The sequence below is a fragment of the Mesoplodon bidens genome, assembly GCF_964165515.1.
Source record: "Mesoplodon bidens genome assembly, chromosome: 18".
Lineage (NCBI taxonomy): Eukaryota > Metazoa > Chordata > Mammalia > Artiodactyla > Ziphiidae > Mesoplodon > Mesoplodon bidens.
The window spans coordinates 21,541,275-21,564,122 of record NC_138175.1 but is presented as its reverse complement, the minus strand read 5'-3'; the positions used below and the strand labels follow the sequence as shown (position 1 = coordinate 21,564,122).

At 42.0% G+C, this 22,848-nt stretch overlaps 1 long non-coding RNA gene across 6 annotated transcripts in view; it reads left to right on the top strand.

Annotated features, from left to right (window-relative positions):
• Positions 1 to 22,848, top strand: part of LOC308605650 — a 541,064-nt gene that overhangs the window by 288,436 nt on the left and 229,780 nt on the right. For 4 of the 6 annotated variants that reach the window (XR_014013724.1, XR_014013725.1, XR_014013726.1 and 1 more), the window contains one exon: positions 10,721 to 10,794. The exons of the other annotated variants lie outside the window; for them this stretch is intronic. This is a non-coding gene — a long non-coding RNA (uncharacterized lncRNA). The remainder of the gene's footprint in view (positions 1 to 10,720; positions 10,795 to 22,848) is intronic. 6 annotated transcript variants of the gene reach the window in all.

Below are 22,848 nucleotides of genomic sequence, written 5' to 3'. Positions count from 1 at the left end.
CACTGGGGGTCTATTGACTCCACACCTCTGTTTGTGGCTGGAGTGGTCCCCTCCTTAATCTCCAATCACTTTTCCCATGGCTAACCCCTACTCCTGAATTAAACTTCAGCACAGGCTTTGGTACTTCCAGAAAGATTCTAAGGCTGAGTTCCTGGCTTCTTCCTCTCTACTCCCCTAAGATCCCACGTATCTCTTTATCATTTCATTTATGTCATTGCATATCGGATTATTGAATGGGCCATCAGACGGTGAGCTCCCCAAGGACAGGGAACAGCTTTTTCATCATTAGACCCCCAAATCTAGCGCTGATGCAGGTCTGTTGACTTAATACATGCATCGTATGGACTGCTAAGACTTACTTATCCCTTCTATAAGTAGAGACCCTTTGCTTCTCTAAACAAATGGCCACAGTTGAAATATTTTAAGTGGAGGGGCATATGAGGAAGAAAGCAGAGCAAGGTCCTTTACTAAAAATTGCAAACCTAATTCCCCAAACACATAACAGAAACAAATTCAGGAACAGTCTGTGGAAGGCACTGCAAATCTGCATCTGTGTGTCATGCAGCATAAGGAAAAAGGAAATCAAGATTTGGTAAACCAGTAGAAGTTCTTTTTCTAGAATTGCGTCTATTGTTTGGTCAGTGCCTACACTTTTGTGCATCACTCTCTTAGAGAATGTTTTAGGATGGCAGAGTGGGCACAGGCTGTAGAGACATTAAGGAATGTCTAGGAATTTGTGAATGAATGGATGAGAGTGAGTTCAAGGATCCAGGATCTTCTCATGTTCCTCTCCTGTTTCTTTCCAATTTTCCCCAGTAGCCCAAGATATACTTTAAAAACAAAACCCTCAACATATCACCTCTATTTATTTGAACTTAGGATAAATGCCCCACCAGATAGTACTTACCTGGCCTTGCAGGATTGCCCCCTGCCTTTTGCTCTGGCTCTGGTCCTCTTTTCTCACTGCACACCAGCCACATCAGCTCTCTCCATTCCCTGAACATACCTAGAACCTTTCTGATCCACATTTATCTTCCTAGATCTCTTTACCCTTCTCTCTTCATCTGGTCAACTCCTCTTCCTTCAAATCACTGCTAAATATCACTTCCTCCAGCAAGTCTGATCTGATTACCTAGGCCTAGGTGGCATCCCCTGTTATTTGGTCTTGTTGCATCACATTGTTTTCCACTGGAGCACCTATTACAGTTGAAATTAAATCATTATGTGTGTAATAATTAGTTTGATAACCATCTCCTTCATATGGTAACTCCCCAGGGCAGTGACCACCTGTGTCATTTTCACTCTTCTCTTTTTAGCATATGACATAGTACCATTAATAATCAAAAATATTTGTTGGACAAAAGATAAGGAAGAAGTGAATGAATAAATAATGATTCTTCGGTTTCTGCTTTGGGGATTAAGTGCACCCCATAGAATACGAGATAACTCACGTTCATCATTCTTCCCTTCCCATCCTGCTAACCGTTTCCCCACTCTGCAGCTGCTTCCTCAAAGAATCTCCAACTCTCTCCTCTCTAAATCATGCAAGCCTGCTGTTGGGAACACCCACAGATGCACTCTGCACACACACACAGCTCACTCTGAGTAATCATATTGATTTGGAATTAATGGCCATTCATATACCTCATTGAAGATGCCATCTGGGATGTTATTGCACTTCAGAGGTAGATCATAGTCTGAGAAAATCTGTCAAAATGTAGAAATAACTCATTAAAATGGCCATGGTAGAACCTAGCTGCACTTCATAGGGAAGCTGAGTGTGATGATGCAGGTTTTATTTCCCCTAAGTGAGATGAAGAAGGAGGAACGGCTTTTTCTTTTCCTCTGTTTCCTCTGTTCAAGAGTCGAGAGAAATGGAAAGTTCAAGCATGTGCAGAGATTGGTAATGGACTCCTTTGCTCAGATCCATCTCACTGACAACAAATGCTCCTCAAGATTATCTCTGATCCTGAGGGTATGTGTTTAGGCAGACCTGGGTTTCAATTCTTTCCTGGCTACTTACTGTAGAGTTTGCCTATTTCCCTGGTGTAAATGCCCCCACATGTTCTGTTTCAGGCTACCAACAGTTCAACAACTAGCTCCCAGAATGTCTCAATATGTAGCAATTGAATCTTGCAAGCCAATACAAGCTAGCTTCAACAACTACAAGAAGGACCTGTTAGGGCTTCCCTGGTGGCGCAGTGGTTGAGAGTCGACCTGCCGATGCAGGGGACACGGGTTCGTGCCCCGGTCTGGGAAGATCCCACATGCCGCGGAGCGGCTGGGCCGGTGAGCCATGGACGCTGAGCCTGCGCATCCGGAGCCTGTGCTCTGCAACGGGAGAGGCCACAACAGTGAGAGGCCCGCGTACGGCAAAAAAAAAAAAAAAAAAAAAAAAAAAAAGAAGGACCTGTTAATATCCTAAATCTGCCCTCCTTCAGGGTTGGTGCCAGGCCTTGATTGTGCCTGGAGAAACAGAAAATACAACCTCAGTAGATGCCTGCTTCCTCATCATTCATGTGGAACACCTGGTGGTAGCCCAGGAGCTCCCTGCTTCCGCAGCAGACCTGCCCTCCTTGGGCAGCATACCATTGTCATGCTAGGGAAATCCAGTATTATTCGGAAGGCGCTTTTGAATTGAAAATAACATTTGAAAAAGATTATCCCAGGCAAAGTCATCAACTGCTGTGTACTCATTGAAGTTAAAACAATGCAAGATTGATTGCTTTTGTAGTCTATGCAAATTACAAATGGCATTGGTATTAATCCTCAGTATTTGACTTTGCCTCTGAGTGCTTCACAATTACTGTTTTTAATTCAAGAAGCTGGGCCTTTTCTTTTGTTTTTTTTTTTTACAAAATCAAGTTATATACATATATATTGATATATATACCCTTCTTCAAAAAACAAAAGTGAAGGAAAAAAAATCACACCCGAAGTATACTAAAAATCCTAAATACTTATGCAAAAAAATAAAGACAAAGCACTTCATGAAATGACCTCAGTTCTCTGAGATTTCTGACCTCCCACATGGCACCTATCATAAAATGCCACGCCCTTGGTGGGGCTCTCTCATCTGTGAGGGTTTTACCTCTTTCCCCTACTGAGCTGACTGTAACCTTCATTCACAGCGTGGCGTAGTGGATTTATCACCTTTACACCCACTTTAGAGAATATCATGGATGTTACCATTAATTTACCTAGTTAGCCTTCCATATACACAAACACTCCTTAAGTATGTTAATCTGTATGACCTTGGACACAGATAGGGGTATGAGTGGAACTACTTCTGGAATGGTCTGGTGGGGGTGTCAGTGTTAATATTTTCATGGCACTTGCTGAATACCCAAGCAGTATTCTGAGCATTACATAAATTATCATGGTGTATTATCAGAACATTTTAGGAGGACTTATATTATTTCCCTCGTTAAAAAAAATGCAAAAACAGATACTGAACAGTTAAGAAAACTTTCCCAAAGTGGCACATCTGAAAATGGACAAGGCAAGATTGGAAACTAAGTCCCTCTAGTTGCAAAATCCATTGCTTTCTCTGATGCACCACTCTGCCTTATGAACCCATGCCCCAAGAGCTGCCTGGAAGCTTGTCTCATTTCCTCCATCTATTTCAAGTCAAAAGCAAAGGCACCTTCTGTCTCTACCTTGTCTAAAACTTGAGCTTGAGATGATGTCATGGGATAGTGAAATTAAGTCAGTACAGATTTATCAAATCCTTACTTCATCAGAAATGCCATGCTGGGCGTAGAATCACCGCAGAGTCCTTCCCAGTGGTAGAGCTGACTCCTCTGCAACAGAGAGAAGATTGGGAAGCATGATGAGACGGGACTTGATCACACCCAGACCTGAGCTCCTCCCTTCATCCCTTGCACACTGCTTGGTCTGCTCACATCAGAGCCATCCTGTCCCCTCTCCTCCTTCTCTGCACTCCCCACTCAGTTTCCAAGTCATCTGGAGCCCACCTGTGCCTTCCCTCTAGATCCATCCATAACCACTGTCATTGCCCCAGCACTGGGTTCTAGTATCTGTTGCCTGGACTATTTATTTATTTTTATTTTTATTTTTATTTTTTTTGCGGTACGCGGGCCTCTCACTGTTGTGGCCTCTCCCGTTGCGGAGCACAGGCTCTGGACACGCAGGCTCAGCGACCACGGCTCACAGGCCCAGCCGCTCCGCGGCATGTGGGATCTTCCCGGACCGGGGCACAAACCCATGTTCCCTGCATTGGCACGCGGACTCTCAACCACTGCGCCACCAGGGAGGCCCTGGACTATTTAAAAAACTTTTAAGCTGACTTTCCCCTTTAGGTCATCCTCATCCTACACATACTCCTAGATTCATCTTGTGTTTATGTGTTCAACTTTTATCATGACATTCCACTACTCCAAATAATTTACAGACTTAAAAAATTATGAGAGTAATATTTTCTCCAAGCAAAACCTTACTTAGGAGCCTAGAAAATCAAATCGCTGAGAGCAGGTCATGTTTAGTTTAGACTTTAGAAGTGGGGGGCCTTTGCCCTTTGGATTCCCTTCCTCACGCCCCAGAGCACCTCCAAAGCACCTCCATGGAACACGAGGGCAGTGCCAAGCAGTTTGAGATCACCACCCTGAGGCATAAATCCCAGCTTATTAGCCCAGTGTTCAAGGCCTTCAACCCTTCTGTCTGGCAGGCTTAAGAGCCATCCCATAAGATTCGGAGTCAATACATTCAAGGCACTTAGAGCACTCCCAGCACGTGGTGAGTGCTCAGTAAATGCAGTTTGTCTTACTTGTTTTTTCCAGTCCTTCACCCATTTATGAACCCTAAGCTTCACTTTATGTGAGCTTCTGTGCCCTATTTCTTCAATCCCCATTTGGCTATCCCTAGTCATGCTCTCAGGCTATTTCCTCAGCCTAAAACCTCTTCCCTATCTAATCTCTGTGTGCACCACCAGGTCCCTCTTCCAAGACCCACAGCCTCTTGGATTATCATCCCAGCCAGGAGCCATCTCTCCTACCTCTGAACACTTGTAAAGTTTTACCTGGGCCTCACCTAGAACCCAGTTGCATCGTTAATTGTGTTATTCTCTTCCATCACTGCCACCCCAAAGGGCCTGCTGAATCCAAGCCATTTTTGCCCCTGCCACTGTTTCTAACCACCATAGTACGTTCTCTGTAGATATTGAGTCCTTTGAAATGATGATGTGGTGCCTCCTCTTTGGCATTGCCTACTGTTGAGTTAATCAAGGGTGCCTGTGAAATATCTCAGAATGTTATCAGAATGTTGAAATGTCATGAAAGTTGAACAACTCTCCTTCTCAAAATACTGCTGATTGAATTAACCTGCTTGCATGTCAGCGCCTTTTGTTCCAGGGCATATTTCATTCCTGTTGTAGACATGGAGTTTTCTTCTAGCAGATACCAACCTTCCTGCCCACTGCCCCAGCCAGTGGTCATGACTTGACTGAATGAAGACTCTCAGACAAGGGAAGCCGCCCGTAGCTCTGAGCCTGCTTCCCTGAGACCCCCTACCTCCTCAGCCCTGCATGGGTCCAGGCACTTGCCTCTCTCACCTGGACTCTTGGGTCAGCCTTCTAGGAGCTCCCCTGACTCAGCTCTTCTCTTGTAGGGCATCCTTCATGCCCCATGAGAGGGATTTTATAAAACAGGGATCTGACCACATTCCTTATTTTATCCTTTCCTAAAAGCCATAAATAGCCACATTTCCCGAAATGTGATCCACAGGATATCATCAGAGGACTTGGAGTTCTTGCTAAAATGAGACTCCTGAGCTCTGTCCTTGGACCTAATAAGTCCCAGGAAACTGCATTTTTCAACAGCTTCAAAGGTGATTTCTATGCACATAAACATTTAGACAGCCCAGACCGAAATAAAGGCCAGTTGTCCATTTCAGCATCCCCTGGAAGCAACAACATCTTTCACATCTCTGTATTTGACATGCTGCTGCCTGTGGAACCTCTTCACTTCCCCTGTGTGCATGTTCTTGGCCTATGAAATACTGTTGCTTCCATCCTGCTGTCTCTAGGAAATGTCACCGCTTCTAGAAAACCTCTTAGTTTCCTAGGCGTGTTCAGTTCCCCACACTCAGGGCCTCTTACCCTACCTCCTAAAGCCCTGTTCTGTGAGTAGTGATTTACATGCCTTTCCCTCACCATCACCCGCCTTCAAAAGCTGGACCCATGCATAGATTTAGAGTCAGTGTAATACTGTGTTTATGAGCCACACACATGGTCTGCTTCCTCTTCCTGTGCCTTCCTCACTGAGCGACAGTGGGCACATCACTGCACCTCCTGGGCCTCAGTTTCCTCATCTAAAATGATCACATGACTACCTAACTTCGACTTGTTGGGATTAAATGTGATAATGCACGTGAAGGGCTTAGAGGAGTATCCTATCGGCTACACTTTTGTCATTATTGATATTATCATTATCTATTGTCTTGTTATCTCAAAGGTGAGACAAAACATCTGCCACCGGAGATAAGAAGTAAACTTCTCTCCTTGTAACACTATTGGGATACGCTCTACATCCCTGGTAGAAAAAAAATAAAGTAGCATTAGCTTTCTTTTTTCACCTCTTACCTTGTATAAGATAAATGTCCAGACTTTGCTGGCTTATAAACTGGACAAAATTCCATAGTGGGGCTTCTGTGATTTCCAGTGGTTCTCCTGTGGTGCAGGCAGGACAGTGCCACCGTGGAGGTGGTAGGGCCATTGTGTCTCAACCATGAAATAGGTTGCTCTGTGTTGTCCCACACACACCAGAGACCAGGCTCAGAGGTACAAGACTTTCCTGGACACTCTGAGTAACAGAAGGGAAGAAAGAGCAATGATAATGACCACTTACATTTGTTGAGCATCCTCTAAGTGCTTTATGCAGTCAAGAAACATTTATTAAGCACCTGCTGTGGGCTGGGCACTGTACTATGAGTAATACAAAAAAGTTTATATTAGTGATTAATCAAAAATCCCTGCACTGTGTTTATATTTCCAAAGCATATAAAACTATAGATTATATGGCTGAGTAATATTCCATTATATGTATATATATATATGTATGTATACCACATCGTCTTTGTCCATTACTCAGCCATAAAAAGAATGAAATAATGCCACTTGCAGCAACATGAATGAACCTGGAGATTATCATACTAAGTGAAGTAAGTCAGACAGAGAAAGACATATATCACATGATATCACTTATATGTGGAATCTAAAATAATGGTACAAGCAAACTTATTTACAAAACAGAAATAGATTCACAGACATAGAAAACAAACTCATGGTTCCCAAAGGGGAAGGGGGGGAGGGATACATTTGGAATTTGGGATTAACAGATAGAGTACTATATATAAAACAGATAAACAGCAAGGATTTACTGTATAGCACAGGGAACTATACGCAATATCTTATAATAACTTATAATTGAAACGAATATGGAAAAGAATATGTATGTATAACTGAATCACTTTGCTGTATACCTGAAACACTATAAATCAACTATACTTCAGTAAAAAATTAAAATTAAAAAGCTATAGATTATAACATGATATGTACTATAGCAAGAAGAAATTGAGCATAGTAAGGGAGACTTGCATGTATTACCTCAGTCGCCCATCATCGTATAGGCAGATGCTATTGTTATCCTTATTCTAATACATAAAAAAACGAAGCATGGAGAGGTAAAGTGACTTGCCCACCTTGATCCAATAGCAAAGGATCAAGTCAGAACTTGAATTCAGGCCATCTGACTTCAGAGTCTACACTCTTTTTTTTTTTCTTTATTTATTTTGGGCTATGTTGGGTCTTCATTTCTGTGCGAGGGCTTTCTCTAGTTGCAGGAAGCGGGGGCCACTCTTCATTGCGGTGCGCGGGCCTCTCACTATCGCGGCCTCCCCCGTTGCGGAGCATGGGCTCCAGATGCACAGGCTCAGTAGTTGTGGCTCACGGGCCTAGTCGCTTCACGGCATGTGGGATCTTCCCGGACCGGGGCACAAACCCACGTCCCCTGCATCGGCAGGCGGACCCCCAACCACTGTACCACCAGGGAAGCCCCAGAGTCTACACTCTTAACTACAGTGTGGGCGACAACCAATGGCAGTGGCCCGCCGCCTTACCTCGCCTGTGACAACCATGTGGGGCTAGAACGATGGGACACTCCATCTCCTCCCGTAGATGGTACCCTGAGCACGTCTGCTCTTCAGGGATCCAGGTCTTGAATGCAGTGAGGACCAGAGAAATGAAAACGGTTTTTCTTCCCTCCAGCATAGCTGTCTTTCCTCATGGAGCTTAGAGTCACCTTCAGAGTTAGAAACACATTAGAAAAGAATTGTGCAACCTCAGTACTTTATTTGGTGTTAAATGACATCACATTTTGCATCTCAAAAAATTATATCTATGTTGTATTGTATCAAACCCAGTACATTTGAGTTCCACTGCCTTTGTTTCAATGGAAGGAGGTTAAGCATGTGCCTACATGTCCTCACAGCAGTATTCTACATCTCTAGCAATAGATTCCGAAGAACACTCCTAACTCTAAAGTAAATTGATATATATATATACAATAAAAACATAATTTCTTCCCCCAGAGCTACAGAATGGTCAGCTGCATGGCTTAGTATAACTTGCTGTCTGCCTAAAACACCTGCATTCAAGTGGGTCAAGGTTTGCATTTTCTCCAGGGTCTTTGGGTGGAACTTTGTTTAACGTTTTAGTATCTAAGAAATCCTTGAAGTGATTTCCATGGAAAAAGAGACACTCTTCTACAATGATAAATGCAAATTTAAGCCTGAGAGACAGAAAACAATTTAAGGGTTTCAAATGGCAATTTTCATGTTTCAGAAATCTTAGAGACACTGTCATATACATGACCCTCTGTGATAAGTGCTACAACTAGGATGTCATAGAACTGCTGAGATTGAGAGAATGTAAATGGCTGGTCCCATCCATCAATCCAGGACAGAACAGAGTAAGATCTCCATCAGGGACAAAGGCTCCTCCAGGGAATGCTGTGGAGTGGCCCTGTTGCTATACATCTCTCTCCATGCACACCCTTCTTGCACCCACTTCTCTGTGTTTGCACCTGCTGTTCCCCTCAGAGATGACCGTCCTGCTTCTTTTCCACTTCCCAAAAGCCTATTCCTGTGATCATAGTCACGGGTTCCTACCTCCTCTATGAAGCCCTTCTGTTCCCCTTGAAAGCCTTCCACCTCTGTATCCCCAAGACCTACAGATTGGGAGTGAGTGGTTCTCAAAATTTTAATGTATGTTTTCTCCCTACGACCTTCATAGACACTTGATAGAAGTACTCGTTCACTCCATCCATATTTATTAGCATCTATATTATGCCAGAAACTGTTTTGGATACTATAGATCTATAGAGAAAGAGCTGAGCCAGTTAGGTGGGCTTACTGTTTTCACAGAGCTTTCAATAGAGCAGTAAAGCAGCCATATACTTCCCATCTGCTCCACACACATGTGCATTGTAAGCAATCAATAAATAACTGATGATTGATGGATGTTTCTTCTTACTCAGAAGCTATGACTTTGAGATCCTGTGCTGTGCCAGTCAATGTGCTAGACCCTGAGATTTCTGGGATGAACAAAAAATAAACAGTGCCCATGCTCAGGAAGCTTTGAACCAAGTTACTTTTGTAAAGTTAAGGGTTAAGTCACTCATTTAAAAAATATAGATATAGTTTGTAGAAAGATTTCTAGGCAAGTGCAACTTCTCACCTATAGTTACTTGGCTTCCACACTAACAGAATTGCTTTTACTTTAAAGATTTTATTTAATCCACACAAACGTGTTGTGGTTGGTATAACCCCACAGGTGAACACATTGACATTCAGAGAGGTTAAGTGACTTCAGCCAGTGAGTGAGTCAGAATTCTCATTGCCTGTGGTCGTTCGTTCAGCCTCCTTCCAGGGAGACCGACGATGACGATGTCCATGTCTTTCAGGGAAGCCTGATCTCTGACTGCGGCTAAACCACATTAGAAAAGAATTGTGCAACCTCAGTAGACCTGGGAGAGCTGGGAGTCCCACCTGGGTGTGCTGAGGTCTGCTGAGTCCAAACCCCAAAGACCATCCCCAAACATCTGGGAGTGATTCTCTTACTTTTGAGGATCAGAACGTGTGCCACTGACTTTTACCAAGTCAAATAATATGAAGGTAGAGCTGACACCCTCATGTAGCCTGGTAAATGTTACAGAAGAATAAATGGGTCATAATGTTAGTTATGTCAGGAAGCAGGGTTTTCAGTATAAAAGAAAGAACATGAAGACAAGGCTGAGGAGGTCAAGTAAAGTTAGACTTATGACGTATAAAATAGACATATTTTATCAGTTCTATTCTTTGAAAGGATCTAGAAACATTTGGGGAGTGCTCAGTTTTTCTGTTTAAAATATCTTTATCAATTTGATTTATGTCCAAAGGTTTTAAAATATATATATTGGCTAGGGTAATTTGTCAGAGAATAGATGGAGACAGGATTTCTGTCAATTATAAAATAACTTAGTTACTGTTCACAAAATACTTTAAGTCATGTAGAGGAAACTCTACAACGTAATGGAGGATCCTCAAATTACATCTTCATTTCACAATTACATTAAGATTATACTTCCTAGATCCTGATAGAGTCGTGATAAGGTAACCCAAGTAGTTGGTCTTACAAACAAAAGAGATCTTTCTGTCTCTGGTACAGGAGAATTGCTGTTCCAGTAAAAGATACAAGAGTTCTCCAGGCTCTGCCTCAGCCCCATGAGTAGAGCATCAACAGTAAGTAATCCTTCTATCATTGCTTCAGCCAAAAAAATAGCTAGTGATTAGTTGTGGCTTGGTTTGGTTTTTCCTTGGATTTCAGACTCATTCCTGAGCAGAAGGGTGCATTGTATTTTACGTTAGCAGTATTTCTTGTTTATTCTCATAATTCCATTTAATGAAAAATAAAACTTGGTCCAGATTCTCAGTCTTGTGGCTCTTTGTTGAGAACAACTGGAGTTGAGACACAAATCTATTGCAGTAGTGGGGGAAACCATCAATGTATTTTAAAGTCAGGAGGTGTAGTGGGGAAACAAGCAATGAAGAGTTGCAGACTTAGCCTTGTGTTCCAGCCTCCCTGCTTCTTGTGAGTAAACTTTGGAAAATTATTTAACTGCATGGGGCCTTCGTCTCCTCAGCTATAATCCTCATAGGGTCTTCAGAAAGATTGAAATAAGATCAAGTGTGCAAAGTATTTTGCCTGTGATAGTACCCAATAAAGATTCTTTCTTTCTTTCTCTAGCTTCTGAGCTGTAATATTACAACTTTCTACTAGATTTTTAAACAGAAATTTGTCACACTTTTCTATGTGTATTTGTCTACATACTATAAATCTATCTATCTATATATATTATAGGTAATATGTTTGTAGAGTTCTACTTCACACAGAACTTGTAAGTTTGTCTCTTTCAAATTTATTTTTGTTTTACAATCTACCTCTTTCCCTCCATTTATAACAGTTCAACCTGAGTAATATTCTTCCATAACTCACATGAGCAAAGCTTGGCTGAATCATTGGTTGTCCTCTTTTTCACCTTCTGAGGCTCAGCAAAGTTCTTCCCATAATTAATCCACTGATAGAGTCCTTGACAAAGAGAGACACACCTTCTCAAGCAGAGATGTCTGTGTCCAACCTCAAATCCATATTGACTCCATTTTAAAAATCAGTGATTCCTCACCACGTACTTCTGGACACCAGTGGCATAAAATACACATTAACTTTTATATAAGGATGCCTCAAATATGGACTTCTTTTGATGCAGGTACAGGGAGCTAGGAAACAACTACTGGGAAAAGCCAGTCTAATCTGGAGCAGAGAAATACTCATGGAACCTCTCACCTAACACTACCTTTATGTTTGTATGTCTCTATACCCACCTACTCCACCTTGTAAACTCCTTGGGGTAAGCGGGGGGCAGGGAGAGAGAGAGAGAGGGAAGTTTAATTATAGGATTATGGTTGTGTTGACATCATAGTCTTTTGCTTTTAGAGATAGAAAAGGAGATATTTACAGATGAAATAAATTGGTGTCTGGAACTTGCTTCAAAATTACCCAAGATGAGGAAAGTGGATAGGGTTATAAATGAGGCAGAGATTGCTAAGAGCTAATATACTTTGAAACTAAATGATAGATAAGGTGGGTATTCATTATACTCTTCCTTCTACTTTTATATATGCTTGATCTTTTCCATATTTAAACCACAGTTTTTGTTAAAAAGTAGTCAGAGACTTCATGGCAACGTTTATGAATCTGAGAATGACAGTTCTACTTTTAAACGTCTCAGTGAGAGCCTCTGTGGTTTTCAGGTTGAATTCCAAACCATATAACATGGGACACAAGGCTTTTCACAGTCAGGCCTTAGTATGTACTCACCTTTGCCTGGAATGTCCTTCGTATTTATTTCTGCCTAGGGAAATTCTTTTCCTCTTTCAAGATGCAACACAAATGTAGCCACTTTCTTGACTGTATTTCTGCCCTGAATCAGGCAGAACTCATTATTCTCTCCCCTGTGTTTTCATCACACCCTGTACATTCAATAGTTATTTCTTCATTTAATTTTTTTTTTTTTTTTTTTTTTTTTTTGCGGTACATGGGCCTCTCACTGTTGTGGCCTCTCCCGTCGCAGAGCACAGGCTCCGGACGCGCAGGCTCAGCGGCCATGGCTCACGGGCCCAGCCGCTCCGCGGCATGTGGGATCCTCCCGGACCGGGGCACGAACCCGCGTCCCCTGCACTGGCAGGCGGACTCTCAACCACTGCGCCACCAGGGAAGCCCCATTTAATTATTTTAAAAATTATTTTGTGAGTGCCTAATGTAAGCCAGACACCATGCAGGTACTAGGGATATTGCAGTGACCTAATCCATGCTCTCTTAACCTATAGTCTTGATGGAAGATCGCTTAAACTGTGATGAATGCAATACTGAGAGAGGTACAGGGAGCTAGGAAGCATCTACTGGGAAAAGCCAGTCTAATCTGGAGCAGGGAAATACTCATGGAACCTCTCACCCAACACTGCCTTTATGTTTGTATGTCTCTATACCCACCTATTCCACCTTATAAACTCCTTGGGGTTATCCTAAAATTTCTTAATGATTATGTATACTTTCTTTTCTATTATCTCAATGCAATTTGTCAAAATAACTATTATTATTTTCATTTAGAGATGATAAAGTCAAGGTTGAGAGGTAAATGAACCTAGTAAATGGGAAGACATGGTCTGTCTGCTTGATGCCAGGTTCTGAGCACTGTGTCATGTCCCATGCTGTCCCTGGAGTACGTATTTAAAAATGAGAAATTCCCACCAGGCTGACTGATCCATGTAAATCTTAAGTGGTCAACTTCCATTGAGAAATAAAAACATCCTTGTCCCAAGGGTCATCCTTGTGTTGGCTGGGTAGATGCCCTCTTCCCAGTAGGAAAAGTACTCTAGGACAATCATATTATATCAAATTAATATTAAAAGGCTACAGGAAGACCATGGAGGCCAAATGAAAGGAGATGAATACCTAAGGCACTGGTTCTCAACCAGGGATGATTTTGCCCCCCAGGGGACATTTGGAAATACCTGGAGACATCTGTGGTTATCACAGTTTGGAAGGAGTGTGCTGGTGGTATTTAATGGATAGAGGCTGGGAGGTGCTGCTACACATCCTGCAGGATGTAGGGTGCTACGTAATCCACAAGACAGACCCCACAAAAAAGGGCTGACTCAAAATGTCATAGTGCTGACATTGAGATCCCTGCAGTAGGGTATCAAGCTGACCCTTCCTTCTCCAAGATAACCTATGGTGGAGGCCAATGGTTAGAGCTTCTTTTTCCCCAGTACTTGGGCAAGATTGGACGAGACCAAGTTGCCATTTCCCTTCATTACGTCCATTTAGTGCAGTCATTTGTATCCATCTCCTTTTCGTCAGAAGTAGAGGTTTTAGAGAATAATTTGTATTATTGAAATGAAAATCTAATATCAAAAAATGTGGGTGAGAATCCCACTAGCTGAATATGCTTATTTTATTTTTTTCATGTTCTTGTCCAAGTCTTACAAAAAGGGTGGTATGGAGTATCGGTTAAGAACTCCAGAGCGGAGGCCAGAATGTCTAAGTCTGCTTACCAGCTCTGTCAATTTAGGCAAGTAACTTAATGTCTCCAAGTCAAAGTTTGTGCACCTGTAAATGGGATGCTAACCTAGCGGGGCTGTTATGACGATTCAATAGGATAATCAATGCAAAGTGCTTAACAAAGGGGCTGGCAATGAAGAATACTATTTAAATGATAGCTATTATTTTTCATGTCTGTAATCATAGTATATTTCCCATTAAATAGTCTTCTTATTTATTTTCCATTTAATTGAACATATAAATGCCTATTGTGTTGCTACGCAGTTGTCATATTTAGAATGTTTAGTAATTCATCTAGGCAGTGGGTATGTCACTATTTATTTAACCTGCTCCATGTTGGACAGTAAGACTGCCCCCAACTTTAAACTTTAAAACACACGCACACGCAGACACACACAGATTAACATCTCCGTAGATGCACCTTCTCTGGCATTTTGGATTATTAAACCCAGAAAAGATTTCAAGAATGTTGTTTACCAGATAGGAATGTATTTATACCTATTGACAGCTTGCTTCCAAAAAGAGATTTACAAAAATTTATTACCAGCAGCAATATAAAAGTATGGCCATTCCAATGCATCTTGTGTGTTACTGCTTTCTATAAAAATAAAAGATGCAAAATAATACCTCATGGCTGTTCTACTTAGCACTTTGTTTATTATTCAGGCTAAACCTTTCACATGTTTGTTCTGGGTGTATATCTTCTTGTGTAATGCTCAGTGTTTGTGTCATTTCTTTATGTATCATTAGGATGTTCTTTCTAAATGATTTATGAGCACTCTTTGTATATAAATCTCATTAATACCTTTTTCATTAATTACTGTGGTGCACTGTCTCCCTTTTAAAATCATGGAACAGAGTTTTTTCGCCTCTGATATGTTAAGGACAGTTGTATTTTATTACACTCATGCCTGTGTCCATGTGGAAAGTATTCTAGCTGACTCTTGTTTCTCATTTCTAAAGATTCTCTCACATCATTTCTGATCCTTCAGAGTCAAGCCTTTTCATCTGAGTCCATTCTCCTACACACTTCATCCCCCTGAAATTGCACCAAGAGCCCATGATCAGATCAAACCACCAGCAATAAACCCTCTGCTGAGTGTTAGCTTTCCTCCAGGCATCTGAAATGGTGCTAATGTTCAAGTTCTGAATGTCAACGGACTGTGTACCCTTCACTCTCAGTAGATGCTGAGTTTTATGTGCACCCATTACTTTCTGTTCACTGGCACCAATTCATATAGTGCATCAATTTTCTTTCATTTTTGTTTCTCAACTCCTACGGCAAAGTTTAGCACCGTAAAATATGTGACATGACTCTATGATGAAGCAGCAGTTTCCTGCTGAAACTTCAGAGCAAGAGGCACTTTTTTTTTTCTATTTTAAAGAAAGAAGGCCATTGAGCTACCAGCTGTTCTCCTAAAAAAGATGTGGCAGCCTTATCCATGCAGATATTCTGCAGTTGTTCCCTGGCCATAATGAAAAGGATTTTATTGGATTTTTTTAGGCTCAACTGCATGTGGCTTCCAGGAACCTGACAGGATAATGAGACATGTAACTTTGTAATGGCTAAACTGAGTCTAGGTGCCATACTTATCCATTGTCAAGGTCAATGTCTATATTTCTTGATTCCTTCTACAATTACAGCAAGACATAAAAATATAGAAAATGGTGTTTTTTAAAAGGTTACATGACATTAAAATGTGCTTCATTCTACTGCCAAATACCAGTAGATACCACTTAAAATAAGTGTTGCCCAGATAAAGCAAAGCAAGAATTCACTTGATCTTTCCCTCTCCCCATGCACTACTTTTCAGCAATATTATCCAAGAAGATTTATCAGCGACTTAAATGGAGAAGTATGCTGGGACAGCTTTGATGCTATAGTGAGTTGTTATTCCCCAAATCACTTGATTAGCAAAGACAAATAGAATCATTTCTCCAGATGGCACATAGTAGGAATGGCTGGTTCGCACAGGAAAGGGCATCATTCTGCATTTACACATCCAATACGTGAAATCTTAAGTTACTGCCACCTGGTTTGTAAGCATCTCACAAATGTCAGCCTGTTTTTTCTCCCCAGTTTCCTTAAAACTCACTCCTGCTCTAGAGCTTGGAGTAGAGGAAGGATGGAGAAACGATAGGTGAGGCAGGTTTTCTCCACTGCCTTCCCCCAAAGATTTGAGCGACCAGGGTTTATCACAGAGATATTGAGACAATGAAAGCAACGAGTGGGGAGTAGACAGAGCCAGCGAGAGGCCCTGCAGACGTCATCCAGTACAGGGATCGGAGACTCATCCTTGACTGACTCTTCCCTGCCTCTCCTCCACATTCAGTCACTTACGAAGCCCTGTGATATCTATTTCCTAAAAAATCTCTCTCCAGTGCTCCCCCGCTCCAATGATCTCCTACCAATTTTCAGAAGTTGGCTCGCTGGTTTCCCTTCCTTCTGGCTCCATCTCACCCCTCAAACCCTTCACTCCAGGCACCAGGGTGATGGTTCTAAAAGGCAAATATACACATTTATTTGATAAAGTTCCTTATATTGCAAAGCAGAATTGTTGCTTCATCTTCGGTAGAGAATAAAACTTCCAGTCTTATGCTGACATGGGAGAGAGAAAATTGTCCAGCAGAGTCAGGGAAGCAATCTGGAAATCAAAATGTTTCTCAGGTACACATTCAACAGTGGTCCTCCTCCTTAAAAGTGCCATCTTTGGAAATTCCCTGGTGGTCCAGTGGTTAGGACTCTGCCCTTTTACTGCCAAGGGCCTGGGTTCAGTCTCTGGTCGGAGAAAAAACAAACAAACAAAAAACCAAAAAGCACCATCTTCACCTTTACTTTCAGAGGTGATATCTGTTCCTGATCCACTCGGGGGTTCTGTGGTCTAAACTAGGTTGCTTCTCAACTTTCCCTATTACCAGCTTGATTCATTTTTCTCCGTACTAGTAAGGTAATTATCCATCTGCTTTTGAGCTTCCAAAGTTTTGTAGATGATGTCCCTCTTTCATTCTCTGTTCTTGCTATTTATGCCTTTCAAAGAAACCCTGGGCGGGGGAGAGAAGGATTGGGAGTTTGGGACTAGTAGATACAAACTGCTATATATAAAATAGATGAACAACAAGGTCCTACCGTATAGCACAGGAAACTGTATTGTCCTGTAATAAACTATAAAGGAAATGAAAAAAACAGAAAACAAACAAAAAAAGAAACACTATATTGTTGTTTAAATGGCATTTTGAGAGGGAGAGAAAATATATGTATATCTTCAATCTGCCATCTTTACCTAGAATCCACCTGTAATTTTTTTTTTACGTAAATGCAAGAAACTAGTAAAGTCACCCAGATCCACAAACATATCAAACAGTATTTGTATGAGGAGGTGAAAGGGATATTTTCATAATTTAATTTAAAAATGTGTTGAGTCACACTGTTATACAAAAATGAAATTGCTAGAGATCATATTGCATTTTAATATGGAACTTTAGAGCATGGCCCTAAAAAAGACGATCAGCTTTTGTGCTGCTGAAGCAGTAGAGCACACTAATAAAAATAAAAATAAAACCTACTAAAGGTCACCCTTACTGTGACATCCAGAGTCAAACTGTTCGTGTTCTCTCTGCAGCTTTTGTTTATTATGAAACACACAATTTCATAACAGTTTCATGTCAGGATCATCTTCATAACTATCACTTTTAATCGTTTTGAAATTCCCTATTGGATTGATAGGCCATAACTTACTAATTCATTTCCAATCACATCCCTAGCATAAATAAAACTCTCTGCATATCGTCGAGCTACTGCTGTGGGTGATCTAGCCCAGTTTTGCTATAAGTTCTTCAGCATTTGGCATTATCTTTTTTTTTTTTTTTTTTTTTTTTTTGCATTAAGTGGGCCTCCCACTGTTGTGGCCTCTCCCGTTGCGGAGCACAGGCTTCAGACGTGCAGGCTCAGCGGCCATGGCTCACGGGCCCAGCCGCTCCACGGCATGTGGGATCCTCCCGGACCGGGGCACAAACCCGTGTCCCCTGCATCGGCAGGCGGACTCTCAACCACTGCGCCACCAGGGAAGCCCGGCATTATCATTTTAAAACCATGTTTATTTAATAGTGATGTTTGTTTTAGTTATTGTTTTTTATTAATAACTTTACGTATTTTATTTACAAAGTTTACTTTGAGATCGCATTGTCTATTGTGGGAAGTGTTTAGCTTTTCTCTCCTTTTACCACTTAGTTATTAGTGTTCTAACCACTGGAATGAACTCTTCCTTCACTGGACAGACACCCACAACCTACTGTAGGGACATAAGGGAGGATGAGACCCAACCTTTGCCTTCTTTGAGTTCACAAGCTAGTGGGCGTACAGACGGTAATGAGCTCAGCATGTGATGCCGCCACGAGGAGGACGTGGCTGAGGACACCCTCTGTGCACCTGGGGAACAGTGTGAAGAGAGCAGTCTAGGTAGATGGGGCAGGAGACTCAAAGGCAGGGAGACATATATTTAGAAAATACTAGAAATGGAGATACTGTCTCATCTCCCACTTTCGCTGCAAGCAGCTTTTCTCATTTTTGTCTTTTAAAAGTTATTTAATATTTTTCCATGCATATATGTAATCAGATTGGTTGATCCTATTTTGGGGCTGTTACTATTCGTCTAAGAATGAATCCATCAGGATTTGGGTCATCATGGTTGACTTGTACAAAGACATAATAAAGCTGCTGCAGCTAACACTTCTCCTTAGGGTCAGTTATACAAACCCTATCATTTTCTTTTTAACCATAAGCAATCGATAAAGAAGTATTTGATTAAGACAACACTGCATTAAGGCTGTATTCTCAAAGTGCCTCTCTGAATGGTGCTGGCTGTCATATGTTATAATGGCAAACAGCACTTCTGCTCATTATTCTGAGTAAAGAGTGTAGTCATTTGGCTCTTAATGACAGACACGGGATGGGTCTGCAGAGACTGGATCTGGCTCCATTCCTGATGCAGAAATGCTGTTAATATGCAGGACTTTATAAAATGCTGTGGTCTTTGCTACATCTTCTTGCATTTAGACACAGAGCCACATTTTCTACCACAAGCCCCTGAGGCCTTGATTATTGTTGAAACAATACTTTTTCATTAAAATATATGTGAGTGGGGGCTTCCCTGGTGGCGCAGTGGTTGAGAGTCCGCCTGCCGATGCAGGGGACACGGGTTCGTGCCCCGGTCCGGGAGGATCCCTCATGCCGCAGAGCGGCTGGGCCCGTGAGCCATGGCCACTGAGCCTGCGCGTCCAGAGCCTGTGCTCCGCAACGGGAGAGGCCACAACAGTGAGAGGCCCGCGTACTGCAAAAAAAAAAAATATATATATATATATATATATATATATATATATATATATATATATATATATATATGAGTGAAAGGGATGTCAAGGATATGATTTTTTTTTCTTCTGGAGTTTATAGATTATTTGGGGTGACCATAATACTTTGAAGACTACATTCAGTTACTACTTGCCTGTCTCTTGCTCACCAGGGTGTAAGCTCCTGGACGGCAGAAATTATGTCTTATTCATGCTTTTGTCGATAGTGCCTAGAGTATAATAGAAGCTCAATGAAGATGTATTAACTGGCTGAAAGAAGACATGCGTGAACCGGACATGTGCGTGTTACAGCTCTAGTCCAGCTGCACTGTGTGAGTGGTGGAGAGAGGCGTGAGCATTTGGGGGATGGAGAAAGGATGACCAACTGGACAGGCTGAAAGCAGACTGCTGGCGGAGCCGGCTAGAGGGCTTGGGCTATGAGGAAGCCAGAGGAATGCAGAGCTGGAAAGCAGGGCAATTGAGGCAGCAGAGGGGATGGCAAGACTGCAAGTACAGCCTTAAATCCCAGCAAGAATGACCAGCTCAGATTGGCTGTAACTGCGGGTATGTGGAGGAGAGAGGAGGGGAGTCAGGTAGGAAATGCCTATGTTTGGAAGGGCTATAAATAAAGCTCAGGAGTGTTGGAATTCTCTCAGTAGGCAATGGGCATATCGATTAAATAAACAAACTAACAAATAAATAAAAACAAGGGGCTGGCATCATCAGAGTTACACATTTGAGAGATCATTCTTGTGACACTGTGGAGAGAGAGAAAGAGAGACCTGGAAAAGGGAAGTCAGTCACTAAACTATTGAAATAATATATGTTCAGTGATATATGTGAAGCTGAAATAGGGCAACCTTAGTTGGATCTATAGATTTCATGCATTCATTAGGCAGATAATTAACACATAATTGAGGGCCTACTATGTGTCATGCCTGTGCTATGTGCTGAAAACATAATTCTAAGCAGACACACAGATTCCCTCACCTGCATGAGAACACAGTCACAAACTGCAGTAAAGGCAACAAAATCTGATCCGGCTTAGGAGGCGAAGAAAGGCTTCAGTAAGAACCAGATATCTGACTCCAAACCTGAAGGACAGATGAGCTCTTTAGATAAACAGAGTTGGCAGAGGATGCGGGTAGTGGATGCATTTATCAGGCAGAGGGGAGAGCCCACGCAAAAGCCTTCTCTTAGTGGGAAACACAGGACATTCTGTGAGCTACGCACCAAATGCTGAGTGGATGAAAGTATTGAGTGGAGGAATGCTTGCTAAAGACGAGTTCAGGGACTGAGCAGACCAAGCATGGCCACTCAGGGTGAAGACGTATTGAGTGGTTTCAAGCAAAAAGGATGACACAACCAGATGGTTATTTTGAAAAGATCATCCTCGTTTTTTGCTGAAAAATGGTTAGAAAAGAGTGAGAGAGAGTGTAGGACATCTGCTAGGTGACCACTAAAGACAACAGGTGATGGTTGCTGCACAAACCACATGGTTGTTGGAGAAGTGGAAGAATTCCACTCTTACTTAAGAGGTCAGTGGCCCATGGGAGTTAAAGGTGACTGCTAGGGCCATTAGCTATAATAGGAAATGCCAAAAGAGGACCAGGTTTTGCCAAGTGATGTGGGGAAGACAATGAATTTAATTTTGCACACGGAGATTTTGAGGTGGATTTGAGATACTGGGTAGACAGGCAGGTAAATAAATGGGATTTCAAGGTATGTGTAAATTTTAGTCATTGAGTTAAGGTAACCCAAGTCCCTAAAGCTGTCTCTTCTATGGGAAACTAAGGAGAGCATAAGTGTGTATGTAGTAATGTAGGAGCAGCCTTACCTACGGTCCAGGGTTGCTGGAAGGAGAATGGAAGTCTGTGGAATAAGTGGGGGGCTGCTTCATATTTTTGAGACTCCTACTTCATAGGAAGCTTATATAAGCAGGCTCTTTCCCCCGCTCCAGAGAAGACTGGAAGCTGATGGAGGCGATGCCACATTTCTAAGGCCACACAGAAAAGAGTTCCAGGGTGGCATTTGAATCAAGTCTATACTTTTTCTTCTATATCATATTTAAAACTCTAGTACATAAAATCTTAAGAGACCGGAAATCTTGCTCAGGACTGGAAGTTGATGAGCTTATACTAAGAATTCACCCTAAGTTTAGAATGCATCTGTTTTTCTTTTTAATGGTGTGTTCTCTTGCAGTAGTGTTATGCACTGAATGTTTGTTTCCCTCCCATATCCATATGTCAAAACCCTTTCCCCCAGTGTGATGATGGTATTAGGAGCTGGGGCTTTTGGGAGGTAGTTATAAGTAGATGAGGTCATAAGGATGGAGCCCTCATGAATAAGATTAGTGCCCTTATGAGTGTCATGAGAGAGCCTGTTGCTTCTCTCTCTCCCCACTGCCATGTGAGGACACAACGAGAAGTCAGCAGTCTACAACTCAGAAGAGGACCCTCACCAGAACCTGAGCATAATGGCACCCTGATGTTGTACTTCTAGCCTGCAGAACTGTGAGATATAAATTCCCATTGTTTATAAGCCACCTAATCTGTGGCATTTTGTTACAGCAGCTTGAACTAAGACAGATAGGAAGAATAAAACACTCCTCCCCCAAATGTCCACATCCTAATTCCAGGGAACTCTGAATATGTTACCTTACATGGCCAAAGGAACTTGGCAAATGTGATTAAGAACTTTGAGACCGAAAGATCATTTGGGATTATCCAGGTGGGTTCTATCTAATCCCATGAGTACTTGAGAGTGGAGAACCTTTTCTGGCTGTGGTCAGAGGGAGATGTGACTGTGGAAGAATGGTCAGAGGGATCCAGCATTACTGTCTTTGAAGACACAGGAAGGGAGCTATGAGCCAAACAATGTGAGCAGCTTCCAGAAGCTGAAAAAGTCAAGGAACCAGATTCTCTCCTACAGTTCCAGAAAGGACACTGCCTTGCTATCACCTTGCTTTTAGCCCAGATAGACCTATGTTGAACTTCTAGCCTACGAAATTGTAAGATAAAAAACTTGTGTTAAGTCACCATGTTTGTGATAATACATTTTGTCAGAAGAACGCTACATTTGAAGTTGTATGGTGGGCTTAGTAGGAATCATCTGACTCAGGGTAACCACAGAGTTTGGATCCAGATTTAGGTGGCTGTGTCCAGTGAACAGTAACTCCAGCCCTGCCATGTTACAGCAGCCAGTTACCCTCACAAGAGTCAGGGTTCACTCCTTGGAGCTATTGTACAAATGGCATTTGGTTTCATCTGAATGACCTCGCATCTGGAGCATAAACACTCAAAGCACATACCTTTATGAACAAATCATCA